A 6,213-nucleotide genomic window follows, 5' to 3' on the forward strand; every position below is an offset into this window, starting at 1 on the left:
TGGTTGGGTGTGGCATTGCTTAGCCATAGGATCAAAATGTATGGACACCTTTTACATCTATGTCTGATGAATATTCAGTCTAAGCCCATATATATTAAGTAATCCAGTAACACAAGGACATCTTTACAAAACAGTGGTACGAGTATGATATGAATATTTTTTTTTTTCGCTTCGCTGGTGTTTGTTCTGACATCCCAATATATAAAAGCATTAAGGAACTCGTTCGACTCTGTAGTTCACGTACACTATGCACAATGATGAATTGGAATGTTTGGAAGATTTCAGATGATCTGCATGGCTTTCTATCATCAGGTTTTACGCCTGTGTATCTATCAGGTTTCACGCCTGTGTATCTATCAGGTTTCACGCCTGTGTATCAGTAATTGAAATAATGTAATGTACTGTCGAATTGTGAGTAAACAAAGCGATTTGGCCCAGGTGATGAAAGGGAGACGACTCCTCAAAATTGTCAAAACATAGACGAGATTTTTTTTTTTTTAACAAAGTATCGTAGATTATGGTAAATACATGATTTCGGTTCACCTGCGCGACGGTTCAACTGATACCGAATTTGCACGGGAACAATGAAGCAGTTAAGAGAGCTGAATTTGCTTACAGAAAGATATTATCTTGAGTACTAATATACTCTCTTCAGCCATAGATTATTGTCAACAGTTTTTGTCCTCAGTACAAATGATGGCTATGTTTACAAAGGAACTGTCTAGTACTCTCAAGTTCAATGGCGGTCAGAGAAAGAGCTATAATATGTCAGTGTTTTGATATTTTATTCTTTTTCTTCAGGCAACCTGCTGGGCTTTACAGCTATATATCATTCCTCACTCTACGTTAAGATGAAATTGATCGTAATGGACCAGGAGCTTCCTGTTGGGAAACGATCACACTAAGGTAAGTTACTTGGTTTTTAAGCACATGTAAATCTAGCATCTGTCAGCTTGATTTCAGTGGCGCACGAACAGCAGTTAAAGAAATGCAGGTAGGTACTCTTAAGTAGCATGATATTAGTCTATTTGTAATGATGATACATGAAGTGTGTTTTCATCAGCATGCCTACAGTGTTATTGTATTTTCTAGATATTCCCTTATTTAGCACCTTGGTTCATATTCTCTCCCTATACGTTCTAATTTGGTCGATGAGTCTTGTTCAGATTGATATTGCGGATGTATCAAGTATATATGTATGTATATATATATGTATGCCGTATTCAGAACTTAGTAGGCATATAAGTGCAGAAAATATACCGCCATCAGATACGAGTGTACTGATGGTGTCTTGCACATATGACAGTGTTATTTGAAGTACATTCCTCACTGTATATCTGCCAGCGTTCTGATTAATGAAAGAAAATACCACCACCTCTGGATATGGTTGTGTTCGTATTGATTAATTAAAGAAAATACCACCACCTCTGGATATGGCTGTGTTCGTATTCGTCCATCGCTTCATTGTGCTACTAGCAGATGTTTGCTGCGTTAAACCTTTGGCCTTGTGGTGTAATGGAGTGGGACTCTCTCTCCTCCCCCCCTTGACGTCACCCCCTCGAGGAAAGTCGATCGGTGTTGAGGATTCAGAAACGTGCCGTAAACAGTTGATTTTTCCCCTCTCTGTTTTTTTATGCGTGCGTGATGTGCACTCACCACTACGCACGGTGTACATAGAGGGTGTATGTGTGCGTACAGACCAGTTGGTTTGTATTTCTATAGAATTCAGGTTTCTGTCTGGTCCTCACTTCGAAGATGTTAGTTATTCCAAGACCGCCTCTTCTTGCAGAGTTATTCGTGGTGATGTGTCCCACCATATTGCAGCCCAACAAGAGCCAGTTAATGATGGGTGAGAGTGGGTTGCTTCACGCTAACCACAGGAGAGGAAGACGAAGACGGTCACGAACTGGGGGTCATATATTTTTTTTGTGTGTGAGATTATAGAGCGTGTCCTGTCGTTGCCGTTTCGGCGAACTGCATTATGGGTGATTGACGCATCTTTAAAAGGTCATTTGAATATCAGAACACCTCGAAACGGAAACTTTGAAGGTTAAAACTTGGATTATGTAATTTGAATTTTTTTTCTCTCCCCCCTAATCACAAGGAACCTTTTGAAATAAGTTACTTATGACTGTCGCTGTCTTGGAATATAGTGTTATGGCCGCAGTATGTAAGACATTAAAGGTTCCGTGGTACTGTAGCTTATAGGTCATTAATCTAGATTTAGTGACATACCGGATTAACATGAATGTATATAGAGGGTAATCGACCGACACAATCAAATGTTCATTAAGCCAGATCTGTCTTCCGTATATATTGAACACATAAAGAAACCTGGTTATCTTTCTTAGATATCAAAAATGCAGACCACGAGATTCCCAAGAAACTGGAGTTCGTACGAGACACATCAAAGTTCAGTAAAAGTGTCATTTTCTATCTAATGCCCATCTAAAACTAATGGTCATGAAAACAAAACTTAAAGAAAAAAGAAATTAGCATTTTATAGTGTGCATATACCCATACATCCGTTGCATGAAGTGTCTGTATATCTAAAGCATTGTCATATCCGCTTGCATCAGTCATGTCCCCCCCCACATCTTCGCCTCTCATGAAGTGTTATTTACCTTCTGTAATTGAAAGCACGCGAGGGGGAGATCAGTCATACTTACACAGTAGTGGTTTGTGTTATGAAGGTGATCATTATCGAAATTACTGAATGGGGGGGGGGGGGGAATTAGTTATTGATTGATCACCGGAAATGGTGGAGGCCTACATTCTCTTCATCGAGGACCATGAAGGTCTTGTGGATGCGCAAAATGAGTCTTAAGGTCCTCAGTCAATCCATGTAATGTCCTTTTCCATATACATGATGAAGGGGCTTGGCCCACATGTATAGTGAGTGTATGATGTCTTAGCATTATCTCTAACGCCTGAAGAAGGAGTTAAAGATTTTTCGGTTGGTGGATATAAATTAGGTTGACGACCTTAATTAATGACCCCCTGGCAGTTGGAGGGCCTGAAGCCCAAGCCTGATGTCGGCGACCTTAATGACCCTTGGTAGTTGACACCCCTAAAGCCCAAACAATCATTCAACCTAGTTAGTTATAGCGAGCATGTGCACAACATCCTTAGGACCCTCTCGAACACCTGAGGAAGATGTTCACAGACTTTCTGACCCTGACAGCTGATAGGCTTAAAGTTCAAATACCCAACCATGCTAGTTAGTTTGCAAGGGCCAGATACGGCAGTGGGAGCATGTATGGTTTTAGAATGAATCTGAACACCTAAAGAAAGTTCTTCATGAATATTCAGTGTATCTAGCTTCACCGAGGTACCGCCTGGCGTCGTAGACAAGTACGAGGGAGAATCCTCCCTTGGCTCCATCCTGTGCTTCTACTTTGGGAAAGTTATAATACAGGAAAGGAGGATTTCCAGCCTCCTCCTCCTGCTACTTAAGTTCGCTAACTTGTGGCACACAGGAGATACCCGAGAAATTTTCTTTTTCCTGTGTTCACTGTCTCAAATTATATTTCATTTGATGCCATTTGAATGGATTTCTTACGCTGTTATCAGTCTGGGTCGCAAGTCACTGTTGTCCACGTTTCCCACTTTTAATTCAAAAAGAAACATTCACAGACTCGAGCTGTGTCCAGGAAACATAAAATGATATCTTACGAAAGAGGATGTCTGATGTCAGATTCAAATCTCGCATGGTTTATCCACACATGTAAGGGACTCCTGTATATCTGTGGCATTCGGTTCCACCTTTGGCAGTGAGGATAGACAGAGTGAGTAATAGCAACGATTTTACAAAGCCAGCTTGTCGTGCAGACAGGTGCATGAGTTGACGCTCTTCACACGTACATCAGAGCTCTTCCTACTGATCATAGGTGCTAGATTTCAGATATATTGCACTAGTAGAAGTTACGAGGAACAGTGAACGTTAATTTTCGAAAGACGTACGACGCACACATAAACATGACACGCTTCGAGAGAACGTATATTTGTATATGAAACTTATTGTAGCCTATTTGTTACGTACCTACCGATATATTTTACCGTTTGTTCTTAGATCCACCTGCCAATGAATCTTGCTGTTAGTGAACGATATATATATATATATATGTATATATATATATATATATATATATATATATATATATATATATATATATATATATATATATATATATACTGACTTAGATTATTAGGAAGTTTCAGCAAATGATGATTTTAAAGTATGTGCTACGGAGAATCAGACTAAGATGTGTAGTTCAGTGAGGGAACATTCCTTCAGTAAACTTTAACCTTTTGCTTGGGAACACCTCGCTGCTTCTCGTGACTTGAGCATGTTCGCCAGTTCTTCTTGTATTTTGTCGTCTTTAACTTAAAAGAGAAATAAAGAAATTTGCATAAACATTGTATTTGTTTATATATGTAACTGTATTTATTTAAGTAATAGCGGTGGTAATAATATATGAGCAATATGTTAAGATATTTCTCGAGTTTAATGAGAATTGAACACTCCAGCCCAGAAGACTAAGCAATATTCTCTTAACATCTCGTTGTTCAGTTGAGTGGCTTGTGGTAGTAGTGTGATAATTAAACCCCATTCCAAATTTATTTATAAGTGAACATACAGCTCGATTTGATATAGTTATGTGATAATAGAACTGGATTACTTTTGTGCTTATCACCGAAGGCATCTTGAGAAAGTAGTCAATATCGTTTATCAGCGAGAAGACCGACCAGCTATGAACTTCATCGTAATTCATATTTACCACTGCGCACACTAGCAACACCAGTGTCGCTTGAAGGACATCATGACCGAGATGGTGGGCGCGGAGTCTAACGCAAAAATGTCGGGCTACGTCGTGAGGAGATTGCTACACGGCGAAACGAATGTTGTTATAAATTAGTTCTTGGTGTTAGGTCGATATCACGTGGGGAAATGAGCCTTGAGATTAAGCGATAGAATCGTTGGTTACAGATAACAGGGGAATGCATGATAGCAAAAACGGAAAATGGAACAAAAGCGATGATGGTACAACCGAGGTGCACAACCAGATTCGAGGATTCAAATTGTAATCGGCTGTTGCCGGGTAGGCCAAAGGCATAGGTAGTCAGTCAGTCCTTGGGCAGCATCGGTGGTCCGTAGGTGAGGGAGTAGCTGAGCCTGGTATAATGATTTCATACTCCAGGCACAGCTAAGCATTGGTATATCCATGATAAATGTTTCCCGTCGTCCGCGGTGGAGGTAGATTTTAAGAGAAACGAACAAGGAACTGGGTATATGGTGTCTGCAAAAATCTTGGCTGCCTCCCCATGCATTATTAAAGGCGATGTCGCACACATTTTAGTGTTCTGTTATCTGTCCTTTGGCCTTGATTACCATCTGTAGACGTCAGGATGTAGAATTAGCAAGGTTCCTGTATTCTTTGTCCATGTTTTAGGGTCCATAGGGTCTTGATCTCCTAGATAAGGCGAAGCGAGGAAGCAGCCGCCTAATCGTGCGGTTTGAGCTGCCCAGTGCGCCTAGAAATCTCGGTGTACCCAGATTTTCTTGGTTTTAAGCGAGAATTCTGGCTTTTTTCCTCCTTCAGAAAGGCAAGAGCCAACCATCTTAAAGCACATGTGGAAGAAATGCAGCGGCCAAAACCGAAATTTTCATAATGAAGTGGCAGCCAGGAAGAGTATAATAAATATCCTTCCTTCAAGATGGCTTGAGGCACTCTGAGGTGGGTTGCTGGTACTCACACTGTTAGAAACGCTAGTCTCGGCGACCACATGAACGATTCTTTCACCTTGAGGTGATATATGCTTGTACCCACAAATAAACCTTATCCTGGTATTGTCTTTGAAAATATATAGGAGGCGGACGCTGTAAATTAGGTAAGACTGCTTTAAAGAATTCTAGTGTAATACAAATACGATTTCATACATGAGCACTGAATTGTAAAGACTTGAAAACGCTCCAAGTGTCTCATTCTCTAGTAAAGTTACATTTCGTAGAAATCGTAAAACTCCATCACCAGACCTGTACGTGTACCACGGGAAATACTGAAATCCAATTCTCTTCAGTTTGTGAATCGCCACAGTTGGCGATTCCACAGGTTCAAATCCCTTTTGACATATAAACTGGAGTTACCACTTCCCCCTTTAATTTCAAGAGCAGCCCCCACACCTCCCCCGTAGATTCTGTTCTGTTTGAAT

At 40.4% G+C, this 6,213-nt stretch overlaps 1 long non-coding RNA gene across 1 annotated transcript in view; it reads left to right on the forward strand.

Annotated features, from left to right (window-relative positions):
• LOC139759688 (uncharacterized) overlaps nt 1-906 on the forward strand; it is a 44,348-nt gene extending 43,442 nt beyond the window's left edge. The window contains exon 3 of the long non-coding RNA XR_011715130.1: nt 802-906. This is a non-coding gene — a long non-coding RNA (uncharacterized lncRNA). The remainder of the gene's footprint in view (nt 1-801) is intronic.
• The last annotated feature ends 5,307 nt before the right edge of the window (nt 907-6,213 follow it).

Source organism: Panulirus ornatus, chromosome 33, assembly GCF_036320965.1.
Source record: "Panulirus ornatus isolate Po-2019 chromosome 33, ASM3632096v1, whole genome shotgun sequence".
NCBI lineage: Eukaryota > Metazoa > Arthropoda > Malacostraca > Decapoda > Palinuridae > Panulirus > Panulirus ornatus.